Source organism: Canis lupus, chromosome X (genome assembly GCF_011100685.1).
Source record: "Canis lupus familiaris isolate Mischka breed German Shepherd chromosome X, alternate assembly UU_Cfam_GSD_1.0, whole genome shotgun sequence".
NCBI classification, from domain to species: Eukaryota; Metazoa; Chordata; class Mammalia; order Carnivora; family Canidae; genus Canis; species Canis lupus.
Genome location: NC_049260.1, coordinates 57643798 through 57671167, shown reverse-complemented (window position 1 = coordinate 57671167; position 27370 = coordinate 57643798). Strand labels below are relative to the sequence as shown.

Below are 27370 nucleotides of genomic sequence, written 5' to 3'. Positions count from 1 at the left end.
TGTTAGGGATTGCATTCAATGTGTAGATTGCTTTGGGTAGTATAGACATTTTCATAATATTTATTCTTCAAATCCATGAGCACAGAATGTTTTTCCATTTCTTTGTGTCATTTTCACTTTCTTTTATAAGTGTTCTATAGTTTTCAGAGTACAGATCTTTCACCTCTGGTTAGGTTTATTTGTAGGTATCTTTTGGTTTTTGGTGCAATTATAAATAGAATTGGTTATTTGATTTCTATTTCTGCTGCTTCATTATTGGTATATAGAAATGCAACAGATTTCTGTATATTGATTTTATATCCTGTGATTTTATTGAATTCATGTATCAGATTTACCAAAATTTTATTGGAGTCTTTTGGGTTTTCTATATAGAGTATTATGTCATCTGCAAATAGTGAGTTTGACTTCTTGCTGATTTGGATGCATTTTACTTCTTCTTCTTGTCTGATTGCTATGGCTAGGACCTCCAGTACCATGTTAAATAACACTGGTAAGAGTGGACTTACCTATCTTGTTCCTGACCATAGAGGAAAGGTTCTCAGTTTTCCCCATTGAGGATGATACTAGGTTTGTGTTTTTCATAGATAGGCTTTGTTAGGTATATTCCCTCTAAACTTATTTTATTGAGGGTATTTATATCATGAATGGACATTGTATTTTGTCAAATGCTTTTTCTGAATCTATTTAAAGGGTCATATGGTTCTTAACTTTCTTTTGTTAATGTAGTGTATCATGTTGATTAATTTGCAAATACTGAACCACCCTTGCAACCCAGGAATAAATCCCACTTGATCCCAGTGAATGATTATTTTTACTGTATTGTTGGATTCAATTTGCTAGAATTTCATTGAAAAATTTTGTGTCCATGTTCATCAGGAATATTGATTGTAGTTCTCTTTTCTAGTGGAGTCTTTTTCTGTTTTTTTTTAGGTTATTTATTTTTTAGTAATCTCTATATCCAATGTGGGGCTCAAACTCATGACCCTGAGATCAAGAGTCATATGCTATTCATATGAAATGAATGAAAGAACCAGCTAGGCACGTTTTTATCTGGTTTTGGTATCAGGGTAATGCTGGCCTTATAGAATGAATTTGGAAGTTTTACTTCCTTTTCTGGTTTTTGGAATAGTTTGAAAAAGCACTAACTATTCTTTAAATGTTTGGTAGAATTCACCTGTGAGGCTATCTGGCCCTGGACTTTGGTTTGTTGGGAGATTTTTGATTACTGATTCAATTTCTTCACTGGTTATTGGTCTTTTCAAGTTTTCCATTTCTTCCTCTTTCAGTTTAGGATTTTTAAAATATATATATATATACTTATTTATTTCAGAGAGAGAGAGAGAACAAGCAGGAGGAGCAGGAATGGGAGAAGCAGGCTCCCCATGGAGTAGAGAGCCTAATGGGGGATTTGATCCCAGGATCCTAGGATTCCAGGATCATGACCTGAGCCAAAGGCAGATGCCCAACCAACCAAGCCACCCAGGCTCCCCTCAGTTTAGGTATTTTATATGTTTCTAGGAATTTATCCATTTCTTCTAGGTTCGCCAGTTCATTGGCATATATTTTTTCATAATATTCTCTTATATTTTTTTGTATTTCTGTGGTGTTGGTTTTTCTTTCTCCTTTCTCCTTTATGATTTTATTTATTTGGATCCTTTCTCTTTCTGATAAGTCTAGCTAGCTAGAGGTTTATCAATTTTTTAGCGGTCAATCACTTTTACTATTTTTCTCCATGTACTAGCTCCTAGTTTCATTGATCTGTTCTATTGTGTGTTTAGTTTCTATATCATTTATTTCTGCTCTAATCTTTATTATTTCACTCCTGCTGGCTTTAGGCTTTGTTTGTTGTTCTTTTTATAGCTCCTTTAGATATAGTGTTAGGTTGTTTGAGATTTTTCTTGTTTCTTGAAGTAGGCCTGTTTGCTATATACTTCCCTCTTAGGACTGCTTTTGCAGTATCCCAAAGGTTTTGTACCACTGTGTTTTCCTGTTCATTTGCTTCCATGTATTTTAAAATTTCTTCTTTGATTTCCTGGTTGACCCATTCATTGCTTAGTAGCATGTTGTTTAACCTCCATTTATTTCTGGTCTTCCCAAATTTTTTCTTCTGGTTGACTTCAAGTTTCATAGTGTTGTGATCAGAAAAGTTGCCTGGTATGATCTCAACCTTTTTGTATTTGTTGAGGTCTGATTTCTGACCTAATATTGATCTATTCTGGAGAATGTCCCATGTGCACTTGAAAAGAATGTGTATTCTGTTTTAGGATGGAATGTTCTGAATATATCTGTTAAGTCCATCTGGTCCAGTGTGTCATTAAAATTCTTTGTTTCCTGGCTGATTTTTTGTGATTATCTGCCCATCAATGTTAGTAGCGTGTTACAGTCCTTTACTATTATGATATTATGAATGAGTTCCTTCATGTTTATTATTAACTGTTTTTATATATTTGGGTCTCCCATTTTGGGTGCATAAATAATTAAAATTGTTAGACCTTATTGGATTGTCCCCTTTATATATATCATAGTATAGTACCCTTTATCTCTTGTTATAGTCTTAGTTTTAAAGTCCAGTTTTTCCAGTATAAGTATTGCTATTCCTTTCGCCATCGTTCTGTGTGGTAAATATTTCTTCATCCTCTCATTTCAATTGGCAGGTGTCTTTAGGTCTAAAATGAGTCTCTTATAAGCAGCATATTTTTTTTTAAATCCATTCTGAAACCTTATGTCTTTTCTTTTTTTATTTTTTTTAAAGATTTTATTTATTTATTCATGAGAGACACACACAGAGAGAGAGAGAGAGGCGCAGAGACACAGGCAGAGGGAGAAGCAGGTTCCATGCAAGGAGCCGGATGTGGGACTCGATCCTGAGTCTCCAGGATCACACCCCGGGCTGCAGGCGGCGCTGAACTGCTGCGCCACCGGGGCTGCCCACCTTATGTCTTTTGATTGGAGCATTTAGTCCATTTATATTCAGAGTGATTATTGATAGATATGAATTTAGTGCCATTGTATTACCTGTTATTTCATTGTTTCTGGAGATTTTCTCTGACACTTTCTTGTCTTTGTCACTTTGGGTCTTTTTTTCCCACTCAAAGAGTCTCCTTTAATATTTCTTGCAGGGCTGGTTTAATGGTCATGAATTCTTTTATTGTTCATTTGCCTGGGAATCTCTTTCTCCTTCTATTCCAAGTGATGACCTTGCCAGATAGAATATTCTTGGCTGCAGATTATTCCCATTCAGCATGTTGAATATATCATGCCACTTTCTTCTGGCTTGCCAAGTTTCTGTTGTGAGATCTCCAGCTAGTATAATGCGTATTCCCTTGTAAGTTAAGGACTGTTGTGCTGCTGCTTTTGAGATTTTTTATCACTGTATTTTGCAAATTTAATTACAATATATCTTGGTGTTGGCCTGCTGTTGTTTAGTTTGATGGGAGTTCTCCGTGCCTCCTGAATCTGGAAGTCTTTTCTTTCCCCAGATTAGGGAAGTTTTCAGTTATGATTTCCTCAAAGAAAGAAATTCTCTGACCCTTGTTTCTCTCTTCTTCTTTTGGGACTCCCATAATATGAATGTTATTATGTTTGATGGAGTCATTGAGTTCCCTAAGTCTAGTCTCATGTGTTCCATAACTCCTTCTCTCTTTTGTTCAACTTCATTGATTTTAATTATTTTGTCTTCTTGGTCACTAATTCCTTCCTCTGCTTCTTCCAGCCTGCTGTTCATTGCAACCAATCTATTTCTAATCTTGTTTATTACATTCTTCATTTCTGACTGATTCTTTTTTAACTCTTTTATCTCTGTGGTAAGGGTCTTCCATTCTTTCTCAAGCCCAGTGAATCCTAATGCTTTAACTTCTCCATCAGGCATGGTACTTATATTTGTTTCATTTAGACTCCTGGCTGTAGCCTTATCTTGTTCTTTCATTTGGAATGAATTCCTCCATCTTGGCATTTGTCTAAGTGTCTGCCTTCTCCTGTGTGTTAGAAATGCCAGTTTTGCTTACTGTCCCTGAGAGTAATGGCTTTATGAAGAGGTCGTGTAGTGTCCATGGCCTGGAGCTTCAAGAAATATCTCTATTGTGTGCTGTGTAAACTCTGGTATTGTATTTTGGCTGCTCTATCCTTCAGACCAGTCATCTGCAGAAGATCTCTTGCCTGCAGTGGGCCAGTATTTAGTCCTTGGCCTGAATGCAGCAAGTTTTAAGTTGGTGTGCTCTGGCCCGCTTGTTACATGAGACCTGAAATTACTTCCACTAGAACTGAAGCCCTGTAGAATTCTCTGTTTGGGAGATGTGTTACAGGCAGGGTCTCCTGGGAAAGGATCCCACCACACTGGGACTGAGGCAAGCTTGACCAAGAAGGGCAGTCCAATCAGGGTGCAGGTATGTGGGGCTTGGTTTAAGCAAGTTAGGCAGCCAGTGTCAGAATTGCAATGCTTCCCACAGATGGCTCTGTGTTTATCCTGAGGAGCAACGGAGGGAAATGGTGCTAACCAGCTCCCTAGTCCCTGGAGAAGTGTCTCTGTAAATATTGCCTCTCAGGGATGCACTGGGAGAACAAATAATCTACCCTCTGTGTGCCCCAGGTCTTCTTCATATAGCTGTTTCCATGCTGTCTGCCTCCAGGTTGTTTGCCTGCCTTCTTTCCAGGAGTAGGCCAGTACCCCCAGTGCTCTATCTCAGCCAAACCTGCTGACCTTTAATGTGATTGAACAATTCTATAAGTTAATCTTACAAACAGTCAAACCTTCAAGATAATAGTAGTCTGAGCAGACTCCCTATTTTCAATAGCCCAAGAGATGCTGTGCCAGAAATACCAGTTAAGCTATACCCAAATTTCTAACTCCTACGAACTATGTAATTAATGTTTGTTCTCTTAAGCCACTACATTTTGGGGCAATGTTTGTTACATCACAGTAGATATTTCATAAACCCTCTTATAAAGAAAAAAAGATTAAACTTTTAAGAGTAGTCCTGAAAAATATACTAGATGGTAGTAGTTTCCAGTGCTAATAAAATATTATTAGAATACATCATAGCCTCTTCAAATGGATTCTAGAAATAGTTCTTGACAATTATCTGTTATACTTCTGAAATGATCTTTATAGAGAAGGAGACAACATTTATAAGCAGAATCAGTTTCTGTAGTGAGTTTGTAAGTCTCTGGCCAAACTAGGAAAAATATGTGACCACAAGGTGGCAGTAGCATACCACGAGCTTTGTTCAGGTAGTACTTTATAGATTTCTATGAAGAATAGGGAATGGGTTAGTTCCTTACAGCATAGGACCTTCCAGAGTCTCACCACTCAGAAGACGAGGAGGCAAAGAAACTTCAAAGAAAGAAGGGAATAGGAAAAGGGTCTTACTGTCTATGTAATACCATTCAGCAGCAAGATGGGACTCTTGCTGGGCAAGAGTCCACAGGGCAGCAGTGGCTTGGAGTCGTTTATAGCACAGGGTTTATCTTATCTGTGGCCAGATTTACAAGTGCAGCTTTACAAAGCATGCAGATCAGGCAAGTCCCAAACGGCTAAACATATGCCGTTATAAGGGCTGCATTTAAAGCAACTGCATAAAATGTATACATTTGTAAAAATTGTATGAATTTTTAAATGTGTAAAAAACTGAGTTTGCCACTAGTGGGTGTTTAAGCTAATTGTTCTGGCCTGCTGTGAAGGAAATACAGGACTAATACACAGGGGCCATTTTTGGTTTATTTATATAACAGCTTGCCATCCACTTAATATGAAGACAATCTTCAGTGATATAGAGGTCTTCGTAAGTATATTTAATATTTAGAATATGTCATTCAAGACAAAATGGCCTCTTCCCATTGTATGTCATGGGAATTCTTCATTTGGTTCTCTATAGGGTAAATCACAATTAAATATTTACCTTGGGAAAGGATTTTTTGTTGTTGTTGCCAACATAAATTGTTATCAACATTAGTAGGTAAGAAATTAGGGGTTGCCTTATGATTTGTTTGCTACAAACTTATTTTTAAAAATGATGGACCAAGGGGTGTTGTTACCTAAACATATTTCCCAGACTTAAGAAAATACTCAGCTACTATGAATTCTAAATGTATATAAAATAATTTACTTGCTTTCCAATGTTTTTATTAATGCCTGCAATTGCAATTTACTCTTCAATAATTGGCATATTTAATACTGTTATAGTAAAAAACACAAAACATTTTTTATTTCTATTAGTCTACAAAAAATCTTGATGACAGACACTTGTGAATATATTAGGAAATATTTTATTTGGAGAATATAGTATCATTAATATAGCCCAACTTAAAATTACTGCTAAGCTGGGACACCTGGGTGGCTCAGGGTTGAGCATCTGCCTTCGGCTCAGGGCGTGATCCTGGAGTCCTGGGATCGAGTCCCACATCGGGCTCCCTGCGTGGAGCCTGCTTCTTCTTCTGCCTATGTCTCTGCCTCTGTGTGTGTCTCATGAAAAAATAAATGGAATTTTTCAAAATTAAAAAAGTACTGATAAGCAGTTATAATGGTTCTTAAAAATAAATTTTCCAGAGTAGGGTATAACTGCTTTACTGGTAAACCTTTCTTGTTCATTTTTTAGAGGGGGAAGGGGCAAAAGGGAGGAAAAGAATCTTAAGCGGGCTCCACACCTGGTGCAGAGCCCAATGCAAGGATCAATCTCATAACCAGAGCCAAAATCAAGACTTTTAAAGTTAACATTTGACAATATTATGAAATAGAAATGAGGATTTTAATCTAATTGTTAAAAGTCAGTCTTCCAAAATTAATTTGAGCATTCTAAGCCCTGAGATTTAAATTTGTAAGTGTTGTTTCTTACTACTTCGAGTTACACACCCATAGAGTTGTTGTATTAGTCAGGGTTCTCCAGAGAAACAGTGTTCTGTTTCTGTTACATATATACACACAACTTTATGTGTTATATACATACTTATGTACACACAGACATATATATACAAATGTGTAAAAGACTTATTTTTTAAGATTTTATTTATTTACTTGAGAGAGTAAAAGGAGGACCAGAGGGAGAGGGACAAGCAGACTCTGCACTGAACACACAGCTGGACGTGGGTCTCAATCCTACGACCCTGAGATCATGACCTGAGTCAAAATCAAGAGTGGGATGCTTAACCAACTGAGCCACCCAGACTCCCTGAGAGAAGATTTATTATAGGATTTGGTTCATGTGGTTATGAATGCTGTCTGTCAACTGGACAAATGGAAAATCTGGTGGTATAATTCAGTCTGAGTCTGAAGTTGTGGGAACTAGGGGAAACAATGGTTTAACTCTTAGTCAAGATTGAAAGCCTAGGGGAGGGGCAAGAGGTGCTGGTAGAAGTCCTGGAATCTGAAGCCTGGGAACCAGGAGCTCAAATGTCTGAGAAGGAGAGAGAATTCCTTTGCCTTTATTATTATTATTATTTAAATTAAATTCATTAACATATAATGTATTATTGGTTTCAAAGTTAGAGCATAGCATTCCTTTGCCTTTCTGTTCTATTCACTCCCTGAACAGATTGGATGGTGCCCATCCACAGAGTTGTAAGATATTATGTAGCCTACTCATTCAAATATTAATCTCTTCTGGTTACACTCTCACAGACACACTCAGAAAAAAATGTTTTAACAGCTATATGGGCATCACTTAGCCCAGTCAAGTTGAAGCCTGCTGTAACTTTGTTAAATTAACATTTGTTAAGAACTGCAGGTTGTCAAATGGTGATTCACAGCTCAACAAAAGACTGCCAGGGGAAGTAAAATAGATAACTTTGTTATTCACAGGTCCTGGTGGAGGTACATAGCATCCTCAAGGGGCCACACAGGAGAGTTCAAGGAAGGGTGCAGGCAGAGACAGCAGGGAAGGAGCTGGGGCACATGCCTTTATTAGGATCTTCAGGTAGAGTGCTTTGGGGTTCTCAGGCTACAGCCAGATTAGGCAATGCAAAACAAAAAGAGCAGGGTTTTGGTCAGTTTCTTGGAGGTGTTATATAAGGTGCACAAGGGGAAGGCTCTGGAAGATGGGGAGAACACTTATCAAAAGGGCAGTTGAGGTAGTCATATCAGGAACTTATATTTAGTTGTAACTCTATGCGCTGTTATCTAGGGCATGCATTCTTGGGAGGACTAGTGTCAGTCAAGGTTCCTGCAGACTCTTGGCCATACAAAATGGATGCTGAGGCAGCAAAATTATGGAGTTTAGCAAAAGTCCCCAAAACACATAAATTAATCTCATGGTAGTCACTACATATTACTTCTCATCTATCCTCCATTTAAAAAATACATCTGCAATGGGAACATGGAGAAATAAAAAAACATTCTGGTAAACAAATAAGAAAATGTATAATAGAATATATAACATTTTAAAATATATGTATGAAACATGTATGGTATTAGGTCATGATACTGAATACAATTAAATATATTTTATAATCATATGATACCCTGCACTGAATTTTTTAAAAACTAAAATCTCACATATTAATTCAACAAATGAAAAACTGATGTACAATGAAAAGCTCAAACTTAAAAATAGGTTCTACATAAAAGGTTTACTTATAATGTATTTTCTTTTTTAAAAAAGATTTTATTTATTTATTTATTCATTCATGAGAAACACAGAGACAGAGAGAGGCAGAGACACAGGCAGAGGGAGAAGCAGGCCCCATGCAGGGAGCCTGACATGGGACTCCATCCCAGGTTTCCAGGATCAGGCCCTGGGCCGAAGGCGGCGCTGAACCACTGAGCCACCCAGGCTGCCCTGTATTTTCATTTTGTCATTGATTTCATCACTGAATCATACAAAAATATTTATCGAACACAACTTAGTAGGAGGGCACTGTACTAACTTCTGAGATTGTGTTTAGAATACTGTTAATTCTACTGATCAAATTGGGGAAAACTGGCATCCTTACTACACTGAGTCTTCCAATCCATGGACACACTATGTCTCTCACCTAATTTAGGTCATTGACTTTCCACCAGAATTTTGAAGCTGAAAGGTTATTTAACTATAAATTTAAGTGCTTTCATTAATATGGACTTATTTAGATTTTCTGTTCTTTGGAGCGTTGTAATAGTGTTTTAATATTTTTAAATATTTTTGGGGTATTAGTAATGTCTCCTCTTTTACTCCTAATTAGAATAATTTTGTATTGTCTCTTTTCTTGCAGATTTTGGCTGGTAGCTTATCAAATTAATGATTTTAAAAACTTAATGCTTTTACCAATTTCCCTTCAGTGTTTCCCACTTCCCAACTTCTTGGTCTTTGTTCTCATATTTATTATTCATTACTGTTGTTTGCCATCATTTTGTTTTTTCTAGCTTTTTCAAAGGAAAGTTTCAATTGATTTAAAACCTTTCTGTAATTCCAATATAAGCACTCAATGTTAAAAATCTCCAAGTTCTATGTTAGAAACATCCCAGTTTTGATATATTTCCTTTTCATTCAGTACAAAATATTTTCTAATTTGCACTGAAATTTCTTAAACCAATCAGCTTTTGGTTGATTGGTTACTTTCCAAATGTTGTGGTAATTATTAGATGTTTCTGTTATTGATTTCTACTTTAATTCCATTATTGCCACAAATAATGCTTTCTGTGACTATATTACATTTGATCAGATTTTCTTTTGGTCAGGCATATGGTGAATACTGCTGAATGTTTCAAGTGAATGAATCTGCGATCTACTGTTGTGGAATGGAGTATTCCATAAATGTCATTTAAGTCAAGTTGATTGATAGTGTTCAGACTTCCACATCCATTATATTTTCTGTCTATATGTTTTAATAAAGAAAAATGAGACAACATATGAAAAAAAAGATAATAAATTAATGAATAATGAAAGTATAGTTAAAGTCTCCTAGAATAATTTTGGATCTATTTCTATTTTGATTTTTTGTTTCATGTATGTTGAAAACCTGCAGTTAGCTGCAACCAAATTTAGGAATAACATAAGTAATTTTCTCTGTTCTCAAGTCTTGTCATGCCATCCTTCTTTTGATTCATGTTCACAAGGTTTATAATTTATCTTCCTATTACTTGTAACATAACTTTGTTATTCTATTTAAAGTGAGTATTCTTTTTCTTCTGGGTGATTTATATTTTTAACAAGTTATATTTAAATAATCATGCAGACACATAATATTGCAAAGACAGTATTGAAAGTTACTCATACCTCTCATCTAATTTTCCCCACAGTTAAAATTTTAGCATAACTATAGTACAATATCAAATCCAGAAAATCAATATTAATACAAAGTTTGTGTATAATTCCATGCTATTTTATTTCATATGGAGATTGGTGTAGCCACCACAGCAATCTAAATTCAGAACTATCCCATTATTGCAAATATATCCCTCGTGCTACTCCTTTATAATCACGCTCACCAATACCCTCTGCCATACCTAACAGATGACAATAATGTTTCCATCTGAATAATTTTATTAAGTAATCATGCATATGTGAGCGTTTGAAACAAGTGTTTCCTTCATTAGACTACCCCTGAGAAATATCCAATTTTTGGTGTATGTCAATATTTCATTCTTTTTATTGCTGAGTAGTATTCCATGGTATGGATGTACCACAAAATTTTAACCATTCACCTGTTGAAGGAAATGTAAATTGACTTGTTTGTGACTATTCCAAATAAAACTGTTGTAAATATTTAAATATAGGCTTTTGGGTAGGTACTTTTCATTTCTCTAAGATAAAAACCCATGACTGCAATTATTGAGTATTACTGTGTGTTCAGTTTTAAAAGAAACTTCTAAAGTGGTTTCTAAAGAGTGGATATACAATGTGATATACCTATCAGAGATGTATGAGTGACAGTTTCTCCACATCTTCATCAGAATTTTGTATGGTTAATTTTATATATTTTAACTTTTGTAACAAGTATGTAATTTTATGTCATCATGGTATTAGTTCAGATTTCCCTAATTGCTAACAATTTTCAGTATCTTTCCATGTCCTTAGTAACATTTCTCTAGCCTTATCAGTAAAATGCTTTTACATGTCTTTTGCCCCAATTTCTAACTATATGGTTTGCATTTTGATTGTTGAGTTTAAAGGTCATTTATGTATTTTAGGCACAAGTCCAGTAACATATTAGTGTTTTGTGAATATTTTTTCTGAAAATGCAGACTGTCTTTCCATTTTCTTCATAGGAAACTATGCAGAGTAAAAGCATAAAAGACGTAATCCAACTTATCAATTAATTTTCTTTAATGGATTGTGCTTTTGTTTTCATGATTAAGAATACCTTGCCAAGCACTAGATCATATATTTTCACCTATCATTAGATCTAAAAGTTTTATTGTTTTGAATATTTAAGCTTATGATCAATTTTGAGTTAATTTGGGTAGAAGATATATGAGGCTTAGGCCAAGGTTTATTTTATTTATATTTAATTGATCCAGAACCTACTATTGAAAATACCATCTTTATTCTATTGAACCGCTTTTAGAAATTTGTCCAGGGATCCCTGGGTGGCGCAGCGGTTTAGCTCCTGCCTTTGGCCCAGGGCGTGATCCTGGAGACCCGGGATCGAATCCCACGTCAGGCTCCCGGTGCATGGAGCCTGCTTCTCCCTCTGCCTGTGTCTCTGCCTTTCTCTCTCTCTCTCTCTCTCTCTCTCTCTCTGTGTGTGTGTGACTATCATAAATAAATAAATTTAAAAAAAAAGAAAAGAAATTTGTCCAAAGCAAGTCCAAAATAGGTATATTTCTGTGGTCCCATTTTTGGGTTCTCTATTCTGTTTCATTGATATGTCTCTTTCCCCTCATCAAAACCATGCCGACCTGATAATGGTGACAATTCAAAGTCTTAAAATCAGGTAGACTGATAACATGCACTATATAAATCTTTTAATAAATTGTTTAAGCCATTTGAGTTACATTTTCTTTCCTACTGAGGGACATAGCAGGTGCTTCCAAGTTTGGGCAATTATGAATACAGCTGCTACAAACATACATTTGCACATGTGTCTGTGGACATAAATTTTTAATTCCAATGGGTAAATAACAAGCACAACTGGTGGGTCATAAGGCAAGAGTATGTTTACTTTTGTAAGAAGCTGCTGAAGTATCTTCTGAAGTGGCTGGCTAAACCATTGTGTAATCCCACCAGCAATGTATAAGAGCTCCTATTACTACAGACCCTCAAGAAAATTTGGAGTTGTGTTCTGGATTTTGATCAATCTATTAGGTGTGTAGTGGTATCTCCTTGTTTTAATTTGCATTTCTCTGATAGCATATAATGTGGAATGTCTTTCATGTGCATATTTACCATCTGTGTATCTTCTTTGGTGAGATGTAAGTTAAATTCTTTGGCCCATTTTATTTTTTAAAAAGTTTCTTTCTTTCTCTTTCTTTCTTTCTTTCTTTCTTTCTTTCTTTCTTTCTTTCATGAGAGACAGAGAGAGAGAGAGAGAGGCAGAAACAGGCAGAGGGAGAAGCAGGCTCCAAGCAGGGAGCCTGATGTGGGACTCGATCCTGGGACTCCAGGATCATGCCTTGGGCATGAAGGTGGGCACTAAACCGCTGAGCCATGCAGGGATCCCCTCTTTGGCTCATTTTAAAATCAGATTCCATTCTTATTGCTGTATATTTTGGCTAATAGTCTTTTATCAGATGTCAGTGTCTTGCAAATATTTTCAGTGTCTTTTACCAGTGTCTTGCAAAGCCAGTTTCTGGGTTGTCTTCCTACTCTCTTGGCATTGTCTTTTGCAGAACACATGTTTTTAATTGTAATGAAATCTAGCTTTTCAATGATTTTTTTCATGGATTGTGCCTTTGGTGTTGTACCAAAAAAAGTCACTGCCATATCCAAGGTCATTTAGGTTTTCTCCTATCCTACCTTCTAGGAGTCTTATAATTTTGCATTTTACATTTAGGTCTATGATCAATAAGTTAGTTTTTGTATAAGGTGTAAGGTTTGTGTCTACATTCATTTTTTTCACATTGTGTAAGTCCCAACTGTTCCAGCAGCACTTGTTGAAGGTAGGATCTTTGCTGCATTGTATTGTCGTTGCTCCTTTGTCAAGGATTAGTTACCTATATTTATGCAGCTATATTACTGGACTATTTATGCTATCATATTGATCTGTTTTTTTTTGTTTTCTTTTGTTTTGGCCAAAACCACACTGTCTTAATTGCTGCAGCGTAGTAGTAGTAGTAGTAGTAGTAGTAGTAGTAATAGTAGTAGTAGTAGATGACTATCTTCAGTTCTCTGACGTTGCTCTTTGCCTTCAATATTTGTGTTGGTAGTTTTGTCTTTTGCTTCTCCATATAAACTTAGAATTAGTTTGTCAATATCCACAAAATAATTGCTGAGATTTTTTTTGCCAATTTTAAATACAGTTTTATTTAATTATTTTTTTTTTATTGGTGTTCAATTTACTAACATACAGAATAATACCCAGTGCCCGTCACCCATTCACTCCCACCCCCCGCCCTCCTCCCCTTCTACCACCCCTAGTTCGTTTCCCAGTTACAGTTTTATTTAAGATATTGCATTTTCCACTTAACAATACAGTGCTTATAAAGTGCAATGTTGTATTTCCTTTCCCTGTGCACATATTCCATATTCAAGTATCAAGAATGCCCAGTATATTTACTATAGCAGCTTGACTTTAAAACTGCCATGGAATTTGCTACAAATTTGGGTCCTTCAAATGTGTGGAACAATGTTATATCTGTCATCAGGTTGGCTTAATCAACCTCTTCAATGGTAGGCCTAGAGGAGGCACCACCAGAGGAAGGAGCTCCACCACCAGGAAAGCCTCCAGGCATTCCTCCTGGTATGCCTCCTGCACTCTGGTATAGCTTCATAATGATGGGGTTGCAGACTTTCTCCAGCTCTTTCTGCTGATGTTCAAATTCTTCCTTCACTGCAGTCTGGTTCTTATAGAGCCAGTTGATTATTTCATTGCACTTGTCAATAATCTTCTGTTTGTCTTCATCATTGATTTTGCCCTGAAGTTTCTCATCTTCAACAGTTGCTTTCATGTTGAATGCATAAGACTTAAGTGAATTCTTGGAAGACACCTTGTCTCACTGCTTCTCATCTTCAGCTTTGTACTTCTCAGCTTCCTGGACCATGCGCTCAATGTCTTCCTTGCTCAAGCGGCCCTTGTCATTAGGAATAGTAATCTTGTTCTCTTTCCCTGAGCTTTTATCCACAGCAGACACATTGAGGATACCATTAGCATCAATATCAAAAGTGAATTCAATCTGAGGAATGCCATGAGGGGCAGGAGGTATGCCTGTGAGTTCAAACTTGCCAAGTAGGTTGTTATCCTTGGTCATAGCACGCTCACCTTCATAGACCTGAATAAGCACACCAGGCTGGTTGTCAGAGTAGGTAGTAAATGTTTGTGTCTGTTTGGTAGGAATGGTAGTATTATGCTTGATGAGCACAGTCATGACTCCTCCAGCAGTTTCAATGCCAAGAGAAAGTGGGGTGACATCCAATAGAAGCAAATCTTGAACATTTTCAGATTTGTCACCAGAAAGAATGGCTGCCTGGACAGCTGCACCATAAGCAACAGCCTCATCAGGGTTGATGTTCTTATTCAGTTCCTTTCCATTGAAGAAATCTTGCAGAAGTTTCTGAATCTTGGGGATACAGGTAGAACCACCCACCAGGACAATATCATGGATCTGAGACTTGTCTAGCTTGGCATCCTAAAGAGCTTTCTCTACAGGGTCCAGGGTGCCATGGAACAGGTCAGCATTTAATTCTTCAAACCGGGCACAAGTAACAGAGGTATAGAGGTCAATTCCTTCATACAGAGAATCAATCTCAATACTGGCCTGGGTGCTGGAAGAAAGTGTACGCTTAGCATGTTCGCAAGCCATACGAAGACGACAGACTACCCTCTTGTTTTCGCTGATGCCCTTCTTGTGTTTGCACTTGAGTTCTGCAATAAAACGGTTGACTATTCAGTTGTCAAAGTCTTCTCCACCTAAGTGGATGTCTCCAGCTGTGGACTTGACCTCAAAGATCCCATCTTCAATAGTAAGGATTGACACATCAAAAGTGCCACTCTAAATCAAAGATCAACACGTTCCTTTCAGCTCCAACCTTCTTGTCTAAGCCATAAGCAATAGCAGCAGCAGTTGGCTCATTGATGATTTGAAGTACATTGAGACCAGCAATAGTTCCAGCATCTTTGGTAGCCTGATGCTGAGTCATTGAAGTATGCAGGTGTTGTGACAACTGCATTGGTAACAGTCTTCCCAAGGTAGGCCTCTGCAATTTCCTTCATCTTTGTCAAAACAAAACATTGAAGACACCTCCTCTGGATAGAAACTTTTTGTCTCCCCCTTGTATTCTACTTGGACCTTAGGCCTGCCAGCATCATTCACCACCATGAAGGGCCAATGCTTCATATCAGATTGGACAACAGTATCATCATATCTCCATCCAATCAGGTGTTTGGCATCGAAAACCGTGTTGGTGGGGTTCATCACAACTTGATTCTTCGCAGCATAACCGATCAATCATTCGGTGATTTTCGCACACAAGAGTAGGTGGTGCCAAGATCAATCCCAACTGCAGATCCCTTAGACATAGTTGCTTCTGTGTGGGCCGGGCTCAGCTCCAGGAGAGAACAGCCGTCTGCAGATCTGGCACCATGTTCAAGAGACCCATTGCTGAGATTTTTAATTGCATTGAATCCATAGACCAAGTTCGGAAGAACTGACAACTTGGCAATATTAAGTCTTCCTATCCAACATCAAATATCTATTTACTTATTTAATTCTTTTATTTCATTCATCATTGGTTTGTAACTTATTTTAGTAGATTTTTGCAGACCTAATTATTTCACATCAGTGTGTGTGTGTTAATATAAATGATATTGTTTTTAACTTCAAATTCTACTTGTTTATTGCTGATACATAAAAGCATTTGACTTTTAAATATTGACTTTTAACTTTGTATCATGCAACCTTGCTATAATCACTTATTAGTTCTGGGATTTTTTTGTTACTTTGAAACTTCTACATAGTTATGTCATCTCTGACAAAGACAGCTAATCTGAAAAAAAAATTAAGAAAAAGACAGCTAATCTGCATAACTATTATATCCTTTTCTTGTACTATTGTTTGAGTTAGGACTCCCAGCATATTTTTAAAAAGTGAAGAGATGAAATACCCTTGCTTATTCCTGATCTTAGCAGAAAATTGGTATTTTTCATCATTAAATATAATATTGCCTGTAGGTTTTTTTCTAGAAGTTCTTGATAAAGTTGAGTACATTATACTCTATTTTTAGTGTACTGATATTTTTTTTTATCATGAATGGGTTTTAGATTTTGTGAAATGATTTTTCTGTATCTGTTGATATGATCATCTATGACTTCTTTAGCCTATTGTGAATTACAGAAATTGATTTTTGAATGTTGAAACCATCTCACATGAATAAGATCTTAAATGGTTGTGGCATAACATTTTTATGCATTGTTGAATTTGATATGCTAATATTTTGTTGGGAATATTTGCATTATATTCATGAGAGATAGAGGTTTGTAGTTTCCTTAATAATGTCTTTATCTTGTTTTGGTATATGGAATGATGATATCATTGTATGAGTTAGGAAGTATTTTTACAGTTTCTATTTTCTAGAAGAGATTGTAGAGTATAGGTATAACTTCTCCCTTGAATGGTTGATAGGTTTCCCCAGTGAAACCATCTGGACCTTCTGGTTTTCTTTTGGGAAGGTTATTTATTGATTTAATTTCTTTAATAAATAAGGGCTTTTTCAAATTGTCTATTTCTTAAGAAATTCCACATCTATATTTAAGAGATAGTAATCTGTAGTTTAATCATTTTAAAAAAGATTTTATTTGTTTATTCATGAGAGACACAGAATGAGAGGGAAAGGCAGAGAGAGAAGCAGGCTCCAATCAGGGAGCCTGATCACGCCCTTAGCCAAAGGCAGTGGCTCAACTGCTGAGCCACCCAGACATCCCAGTTTAATAATTTTTAACTGCCTTTCCCTTTGGTATAACAATACCACTAGCCTTACAAAATGAGCTAGGAAGTGTTTTTTCTATTTTGTGGAAGAGATCACATACACATTGGTGATAATTCTTTAAATATTTGGTTAATTATCTAGTAAAACAAAATGGGCCTGGAGATTTTTTTTCCTCAGGAGTATTTATTTATTTATTGAGATTTAGTTATTTGACAGAGCAAGAGAGCACAAGCAGGGGGAGCAGTAGATGCTCCCGCTGAGCAAGGAGTCGGCTGCGGATGTGGGGCTCCATCCCAGGGCCCTGGGATCATGACCTGAGTCAGATGCTTAACTGACTGAACCACCCAAGTGCCCCTCCCAGGAGTTTTTAAATTATAAATCTAATTTACTAAGTTGTTATTGGGTACTCATTTTATTTCTTTTGTAACTTATGATAATTAGTGTTGAGAGATTGGCCCATTTTAACATGTCTAATCCAAGCATGATGATTATTCATAGTTTCCTTTTATTAGCCCTTTAAGGTCTTTATGGTTTATTGTTATATCCCATTTCACTTGTGTTATTGAGGATTTGTGGCTTCACTTTTTTGCTAATCTTGGTAGGTTTGTGAATTTCATTAATCTTTTCAAAGAAACAGCTTTATGGTTCATTTTTTCCATTGTTTCATTTGATTCATTTAATTTTGATATCTGGTCTTCTTTTCATTTTCTTCATTTTTCTTGCTTTGGATTTAGTTTGCTATTCCTTTCCCAGTTCCTTAAGGTGTTTTCATTTACTGATTCGAAGTTTTTGTATTTTCTAAGTATTCAGTGATATAAATTTCTCTCAGTACTGATTGGGCTGTGTCTCACATAATTTATATTTTATTTTATTTATTTTTTTTAATTTTTATTTATTTATGATAGTCACAGAGAGAGAGAGAGAGAGAGAGGCAGAGACACAGGCAGAAGGAGAAGCAGGCTCCATACACTGAGAGCCCGATGTGGGATTCGATCCTGGGTCTCCAGGATCGAGCCCTGGGCCAAAGGCAGGCGCTAACCTGCTGCGGCACCCAGGGATCCCCTATATTTTAAATGTAATTAATTTTCATGTTTTTATTTCTGTTAAGACACCATCTTTGAATAATTGCTTATTTATTTTAATTTTTTAATTTTTTAATTTTTTATTTTTAATAATTGCTTATTTAAAAATATGTTGGTTTGTCTCCAAATGTTTAAAAATTTTCCTGTTACCTGGCTGCCTGGGTGGCTCAGTCAGTTAAGCAGTCAACTCTTGGTTTCAGCTCAGGTCATGATCTCAGGGTCCTGGGATAGAGCCCCATGTCTGGCTCTGCACTAAGTGGAGAATCTGCTTCTGGATTCTCTCTCCCTCTCTCTTTCTCTGCCCATCTCCTCACTCCTCACAGAGTGCATGCATACACTCTGTCTCTCAAATATATACATAAATCCTTAAAAATAATTTCCTGTTACCTTTCAGTTATATATTTCTACTTTGATACTGCTGTGGTCATAAAATACTCTATATGATTAAAATTCTTTTCAACATGTTGAGACTTCGTGGCCCAAAATATAACCTATTCTCTACATGGCCTATGTGCATTTGAAAAGAAAGTTTACTTTGGTATTACTGAATGGATGTTCTGTACATGTCAATTAAATCAAGGTAATTCATAGTTTTGATCAGGTCTCTTTATTAATTTCCTAATTCTATCCACTATTGTAAGAAGTGTACTTATCAATTCTATTTGTTAATTTTATTATTTTTTTATCTGTTATTACTTTCTGTATTCTGGACCTCTGGTGTTTGATATTGTCTGGTGTTTGATGCATAAAATTTAACTGTTATATATATTGATTATTTTGTAATACAACCTCATTCTGGCCTCCACAGTTTGATGACAAATCTGTCATTTGCATTTTTTTTCCTACAAGTAATGCACAAGTAATGTCCCCCTCTGGCCACTTTCATGATTATCTATTGTTTTCAAAGCTTTATTAATGTGCCTCAGAACAAATTTCTTTGGGATTCTAAGGATTAGGTTTCAGTAAGTAAATCCATAGGTTTATGTATTTTCAAAAACTGGGGGAATCTTTGGTCATTATTTTGTCAAACACATTTTGGACTCACCCACTTTCTTCCCTCCCTTTTACAACCCCAATGACAACAACATGGACCTCTTTGTTACGGTCTCAAAGATCACTGAGGTTTTCTCCATTTTTTTTTTTTTAGTCTGTTTGCTTTCTGTTGCTCAGTCTTAATAATTTCAACTGTTAAAAAAAATAATTTCAACTGTTTTATATATTAAGTTCACTCTTTTCTCTGCCATCTCCATTCCATTTAGTTACCGATTATATTTTTCAGTTTTGAAATTAAACATTTGTTTCTGCATATCCTCTTTCCTGAGACTTTCAGGTATTTTGTTTCAAATGTTTGTAATTGCTTGTTTTATTATTCTGATAAGAGCTACTTTAAAATTCTCATCAGATTCCAACATCTGTTTCGTCTCTAACGGCAGCTATTTATCGTCTTGTCTCAAAGTTGAAATTCCCCTGGTTTGTGATAATAATGGGTGATTTAATCCTATACTAGACATTTTGGGTATGTGAGACTCTGGAGTTCATTTGAATCTTCTCTTCTTATAGACCTCCGCTGAGACAACTCTGGTGAGGGAGGGAGATTCTAGCATCTAAGTACCAGGTAGAAGTGAAGGATAGGTTCTCTCTTTGGCATTCTTTAAACTCCAAGAGTGAGAGAAAGCTCATTACTGCTGGTCATATGTAGGTATGAGAGAACAGCATATTTTAATTAACACTCCTCAACACATGTCATCCACAGATACCAAGTTGGGTGCATCTTAATGAGGGCCGGATAGCTTCATCGAAGTACGTGGCTTCATCTGACAACCAACAAGGAGCGGGAAGAGCTCTTCATTATTGCTGGATGTGAGTATAAACGCAAGATGTCTGCAAGGCCTCCTCTTATGCTGTGATGGGGTTAGTGTTGCCACTGTGAAGTAAAGACTTTGTTGTCCAGTGGGTTTTCTCTGATACCATCTTGACACTGGTTGAGGGGGTATGAGAGGCTCATTCTAGCTCGGCAATGCTAGATATCCACCCACCCTTTACTGTGGGGGTGTGGAATGATTGATTTTTATCCTGAAGTTTGGATGGAACAGGGTAATATTATCTAAAAGTTCTTTAAAAAATGTTATTTATTTATTCATGAGAGACAGAGAGAGAGAGAGAGAGAGAGGCAGAGACACAGGAAGAGGGAGAAGCAGGCTCCATGCAGGGAGCCTGAAGTGGGACTTGATCCTGGGTCTCCAGGATCACACCTTGGGCTGAAGGCAGTGCTAAACCACTGAGCCACCGGGGCTGCCCCTATCTAAAAGTTCTTATTTGATGGGTTGACACTGTCTAGAGAGAACCCTTTTCTTAGGGTTCTCTGTTTTGATTTTTGTTTAGATCTATTTGCCAGATTCCCTAGCACTTAACCTGAGATATATTAGGAAAAAGAAAAACAAAAATAGGCAACTCACCATTTAGTTTTTTCTTGGGTCTCATCTATCTCTTGCTGACGTCCATTCGTTTCTTCTTCATTCTTTCTTAACTTACAATTTATTTACATTTGTTTTAAGTAGGCTCCACACCCAACGTGGGGCTCGAACTCATGACTGTGAGATGACAAATTGTGTGTTCTACTGACTGAGCCAACCAAGCACCCCTACATTCATTTCTTTTTCAGTCTTTTTATACATCTTTTATATGTAATGTCCAGGTTATTTTTGGCAAATATCATAATGCATCTATTCCACTAATCTTGAGCCAAAAGTTCTAGACCATGTAAAATGAATGTATTTGGTTGGGTTTTTTTTTTAAGATTTTATTTATTTGACAGAGAGATAGAGCACATGAGCACACAAGCAGGGGGAATGGTAGAGGGAGAAAGAGAAGCAGGCTCCTGGCTGAACAGGGAGCCAGACTTGGGGCTCAATCCCAGGACCCTGGATCATGACCTGAGCTGAAGGTACACGCTTAACTGAGCCACCCAGGTGCCCTTGAATGTATTTATTTGGTTGCTACATATTCATTCTTTTATTATTTATCTCTCCACTCTCTAATATTTCATTTTTCTTCTATTCTTTTGGATTATTTGAATATTTTGTAGTATCCTACTTTAATAAATGTTTTAGTATGTCTTCATATTTTTTGAGAGGTTTCTCTAAGGATTACAATACATACACCTAATATTTTCCTGTGTACTAAACATTAATATATTACTACCTTAAATAAAACCTACAAATCTTAGAACCACATATGTCCTATTACCATCTCCCGTGTCATAAACTGTGAACTATGATTTTGCCATACATGCAAGCTAAAAGTAAGCTTGACACAGTTTTATGAATTCTGGCAGAAGACAGAATCATGCATCAGTGACAAAAGATTTTATTATTCATGACACAGAAGCACAAGCATCTTCACATTGATTTCATGAGGAGTCTACACTGTTCTTCAAGCCTCCCACCACATTCCAAGAGGGCAAAGAGAAGTGGTCTATATAGATTCTGCTGCACATGTAATAGATTTGCATCAGGTGAGGAATCTCAAGTTTAGGAAACCTGAATATTTTGGCTTCTCCATATATTGACTTTTCCAATAGGCCCAAGGGACTAATCCAGGTACCACAGGATGTATTAGTGATTGCAGAGGCTTTGCGTTTGCCTCCAATTTGGAACCTTAGGGCAATTCTATCATTCCAAACAATCCTGGCCAATGAGTTGAAGCTGACCTGACTGTCTTACAGGGACTAGATTAGGGAATCTTAGTGACTTAAGCACCCCATTGAGTCAGCTTTCCCTGAAGCTTTGCTTCAGATGGGGGAGCAGGAAATAAAGGTTCCCAAAAAGCTGCAACAGTTTTAAGCAAAGATGAGATAACCCAGGGGCCAGGTTTTCTGCTTTCTTAAAAATACTAATGCCATCTGACAAGGCTTGTTGGGCTCTTCTCCCAAAATGGGTAATCTATATGTTTTAAGAGGTTTCACACATTCCAACTTCTGTCCCAGAAGAAAACATTACTTGGACACTGTAAAAAACAAACTAAAAAAACCTGCTCACTGCTAAAGTTATCTCAGAACACCTATATTATGTGATAATTTTCATACATTTTACATCTAAATATATTGAAATCTCCCTCCAGATAACATTGTAATTTTATTTCCAAGAGTCAGGCACATATAAAAGGAATTAGTAGAAAAAATTATCCTGTTTGTCCAGATATCTACCACTACTGTTGCTCAAACTTTATCCCTGAAGTACCAAGTTTCTCTTTGATATCATTATCTGAAGAATATTCATTATTATTTCTTTTAGAGCATTTCCATGATGAAAAATATCTCTAGTTTTTCCTTCATCTGAGAAAAACTTTATCTTGAATTCTTTTTAAAGGATATTTTTGCTTGTTATGGAATTCTGGATTAATTTTTTACCTTTAGCACCTTAGAAATGTCCCGTCTTTTGGACTCTATAGTATCTGATAAGAAATACAGTCATTCAAAATTACTGTTGGGACGCCTGAGTAGCTCAGTGGTTGAGCATCTGCCTTCAGCTCAGGATGTGGTCCTGGAGTTCTGGGATTGAGTTCCGCATCGGGCTCCTGTAGGGAGCCTGCTTCTCCTCCTTCTGCCCGTATCTCTGCTTCTGTGTCTCTCATGAATAAATAAAGAAAATATTTTTTTAAAAAATTACTGTTATCCTATACGTAATACAGTGAATTTTGGTAGGAACTTTCAAGATTGTTTCATCATTCACTTTCATCAGTTTGATTACATTGTGTACTGGTATGCATTTGGGTTCTCTTCAAGGTCACAAGTCTTCTTGAATATGTACATTTGTCTTTAATTGAATTTTAGAAATTCTTTCCCTGAATATTTTTTTCTGTGCCCATCTCTTTCTCCTATCCTTTTAGAACTCCAATTACACAAATGTTGAACCTTTTGAAACTGTCACATGGATCCTTGAAACCCTAATTTTTTTCAAAATGTTTTTCAGATTTGATAGTTTCTAATTTCTAGGTTCACTGATCATCTGTCACCTTAAATCTGCTATTGAACTCATTCACTATTTTTTTTTATTTTTAAAAGATTTTATTCATTTGACAGAGAGCACAAGTAGGGGGGAGCAGCAGGCAGAGTGAGAGGAAGAAGCAGGCTCCCCACTGAGCAGGAAGCCCAACATGGGGCTCAATCCCAGGACCCTGGGATCATGACCAACTAAAACACCCAGGTGCCCCACTCATTCACCTTTTATAATGAATTTTAAACATTGTATTTTTCAGTTTAATAAATTCTATCTGGTTCTTTTTAAGTTTTATTTTCTAGGCCAAAAAGTTCTCTTTTTAATTCATCTTGAGAGTACTGACATACCATGGATTATAGTACTAATGGCTGCTTTAAAATCTCTGTAATTCCAAAATCTGTAATATCCTGTGTCTGGCATCTATTCATTGTCACTTCTAAGTCATTATTTCCCTGGTTCTTTGTATTTTTGGATTGTGGGGCATTTTGCATATTACACTGTAAGAATCTGACCTCTTTAAAGTTCTCCTGGACAATATGTGTGAATGCCTTTTTAAAAAGGCAATCAATTCAGTTAGGATCAGAGCACAACTTCTATTTCCCCTTTTATGAGATGTGCTTCCAATATCTAGTTTTCAGTCCTTACTATGATCATCTGGGTCTACCTCACATATGATTCTGAGTTTCATCTGTAACATGGGTGGGGCTTCAAATTGTAAATTCTCAAAGCTATTTCTAGGTTTAATTTGGGCTATTATGTGAAGCTTCAGCTTCACAATGAAGATGAACTCAAACTGCCTCAGTTCCTATACAAAATAAGGAGATCCCTTTTTTGCTCTCTCATCTGTATTTTTTAAAATATTTTATTTATTTATTCTTGAGAGAGAGAAAGAGAGAGGCAGGCAGAGACATAGGCTGAGAGAAGCAGACTCCCTGTGGGGATTCTGATGTGGGACTTGATCCCAGGACCCCGGGGTCACGCCCTGAGCAAAAGGCAGATGCTCAACCACTGAGCCACCCAGGTGCCCCAGCTCTCTCATCTCTAAAATTACCCTATTCTCCAGCTCCAAGGGGCATCCTTTTCTCACTCCAAAGTAGACTAGATACATGCTTTCCCTGGATATTAAGCCACTTTTGTTGCAATGCAGATCTGCACAATTGGAGTAACCTTTGGGAAAAGCAACAAAATAAAGAGAATTAACAGGAATTCTATGGACTCTTCTATTTACAGGGTACCCTTTTGCAAGTTGCTCCAATAAAGATGGCTTTTCCTCCTGCAGACTTCAGTGCCTCAGCCATCACCATGATGCACTTCCGAAACTCTAACTGTTCTTAGGGAAAATCCGGGAGGAGGAGGCCAGAAGGGAGAGATAGAGAGAGATGTGGAGAATAAATGTGAATAAGAATTTTTCCTGTATGCCTCAGCTTACAAGTGCCCAATAGCCAATCAACTGACCAGAAAGATAAGGATTCTCTGAGATTTTCTATTTTTGCTCATTTACAGTTCTATACTAGTGATACCTTCAGACCAAAAACAGAATTAATTTATACATTTTTCTAGGTTATCCAATTTGTTAGCATATAATTGTCATAGTAGCCACTTACGGTCCTTTGTACTTTTGTGGTATCAGTTGTAATGTCTCTTTTGTTTATTAACGAGTCCTTTCTTTTTTCTTGGTTAGAATATCTAGTATTCCAATTTTCTCTTTTTTAAAAAAGCTTAGTTTTATTATTTTTTCTGTTGTCTTTGTAGTCTCTATTTTATTTATATCTGCTCTTTATTACATTCTTCCTTCTTTGAACTCATTAGTTTGCTCTTTGTCTAATTTCTTAAGGTGTAGAGTTAGGTTGAGATCTTTTTTATTAATGTAGGAATTTATTGTTATAATCTTCTCTCGGAGCTGCAGCCTATAATTTTTGGCATGTTTTGTTTTCATTTGTCTCAAAATATTATTTCCTTTGAATGTTTAGGCTAATATTTTTCATAAAAAATTGGAAGTTTTGGGACGCCTGGGTGGCCCAGCAGTTGAGCGTCTGCCTTCGGCCCAGGGCATGATCCCGGGGTCCCAGGATCGAGTCCCACATCGGGCTCCCTGCATGGAGCTTGCTTCTCCCTCTGCCTGTGTCTCTGTCTCTTGCTCTCTGCATCTTCCATAAATAAATAAAATCTTTAAAAAAAATTGGAAGTTTTCAGGCATTACTTCTTCAAATGTCATTTCTAACCATATTTTCCCCTCTATTTCTAGCAGCAGCATAATATATATGTTGGTATGCACAATGGCATCCCACATTTCTATGAGACTGCTCTTCCTTCTTTCTGTATTCTTTAAACTGTATGTCTGTCAATCTGTGTTCAAGCCCATTGACTATTTATTCTGACCATTCATATTACTGTTGAAACTCACAAGTGATTTTTTTCTATTTGTTTATACTTTTCAACTCCAGATTGTCCTTATGGCTCTTTTCTAGAATCCCTACTTATTTATTGATACTATTTGATGAGACACTGTCTTCATACCTGTACCTTTTAAAGCACGGTTTCCTCTAGTTCTTTGAACATGTCTGTAACAGTTGATTTAAAATATTTATCTGATAAATCAGATTTATTTTTTAATATTTTATTTATTTATTCATGAGAGACACAGAGAGAGAGGCAGAGACACAGGCAGAGGGAGAAGCAGGCTCCATGCGGGGAACCCAATGTGGGACTCAATCCTGGGACTCTAGGATCACACCCTGGGCCAAAGGCAGGTGCCAAATCTCTGAGCCACCCAGGGAGCCCCTGATAAAACAGATTTAAATGTGGGTTCTGTTGCCAACCTCTTGCTACATGGCCACATCCTTTTCTTTGCATGTCTCAAGTTTTTTTTCTCAGCTCAAAAGTAGGCATTATAAATGATACATGGTAGCAATACTGGATAGTTAACCATAAAATTAATCCAGGACTGGTATTTACTGTTCAAATTTTTAATATGTTTAGTGATTGACTGGACTTTTAGTGAAGTCTATTTCTCCCATGATATGATGGGAGCCTATGATATTGCTCCTCAGAGAGCACAGCCCTGGAAATGCCCATTATCCTAGGATGACAGTGCACAATTTCTCTCTATTCTTGAACATATTGAGCTGCTAGCCTACACTAATTGTAAGTTAATTTTCCTATTGTTTGTAACAATGCTCTGGGGGCATATCTTAGTGTATATCCTAATCCAATTAAACTCGAGCCATTTGCAGGGGCAGTTTATGATGCCAGTCTTTGTTCTTACTATAAGAATGCTGTTCTTAACTCTTCACACATGGTTCCGTGGGAAATTAGCTAGCCTACAGCTTAGCAGGTTGCTCTCATTAAACTTCCAGCTAATTACTTACCACTGAATTATCATTTTTTGAGACTGCCCATAGGCTTGAACATCCTCATGCTCTTTTTTTTTTTTTTAATTTTTATTTATTTATAATAGTCACAGAGAGAGAGAGGCAGAAGACATAGGCAGAGGGAGAAGCAGGCTCCATGCACCGGGAGCCCGACGTGGGATTCGATCCTGGGTCTCCAGGATTGCGCCCTGGGCCAAAGGCAGGCGCTAAACCGCTGCGCCACCCAGGGATCCCCTCATGCTCTTTTAAATAAAAGAACTCCCTATTCTCCTGTTCTGCCTGTTCTACTCAGCAATTTATCATCCAGGTCCACTAGGCTGTGTGTGGCAGGGAGTGGGGGAGAGGGAACAGTGACTACCTTTCCTCAAAGTAACAGCCCAAATTTATAAGGATTAGCTTGTTCTTCTCAACTTGCTTCACCTGGTATGGTACTTCAATGGTCCAAATAACCTGGGGTGAGGAGAAGAGGCTCAGTATTCTGAGCATATCAGACATGAGGAAGAGCTTCTGCAGTATTTGTCTGGGTTGGGAGAACAGAAGTCCTCTTCCTATCAGCTACAATTACCTGAAATTGAGCCTCTATAAAACCGAGCTGTGGGGATAAGAAATTGTGACATCACTCCATTCTGGACTATAGACCTCAACTGTTAGCGAAAAAGAGGGATCCCTGTATTCCTCATAGCAAATACTTGGAGCGGTGACCGTCTTCGTGAATTGAGATGGGAGGACTGAGTGGTGGTTCAAATGCCATAGTCTTGTTTTTATTCAGTTTTTGTACAATTCTCAAAATTTTTTCATTTGCTGTATGCCATTAGAATTTCAAGAAGTGTTAAACTGTTGTAAATTTTGCTCATCTTCACCAGTTATATTTGTTTCACTGGAGAGTGGATTCACAAAATCCTTACAGTGCCATTTAAAAAATGGAAACACCT

General features: G+C 36.9%; 1 long non-coding RNA gene and 1 pseudogene across 3 annotated transcripts in view; one reads left to right on the top strand and one right to left on the bottom strand.

Annotated features, from left to right (window-relative positions):
- The window catches only part of LOC102157078, a 97084-nt gene extending 70545 nt beyond the window's left edge, over window positions 1-26539 (top strand). Inside the window, exons 9-10 of one of the 3 annotated variants that reach the window (XR_005386365.1) lie at window positions 19824-19930; window positions 26525-26539. This is a non-coding gene — a long non-coding RNA (uncharacterized LOC102157078). Of the gene's footprint in view, window positions 1-19823; window positions 19931-21454; window positions 21470-24297; window positions 24687-26524 lie in introns of those variants that run through there. The other 2 variants (XR_005386364.1, XR_005386366.1) reach the window with 2 other exon arrangements.
- Window positions 13485-16121, bottom strand: LOC100856087 (annotated as a pseudogene).
- Window positions 26540-27370: the final 831 nt, after the last annotated feature.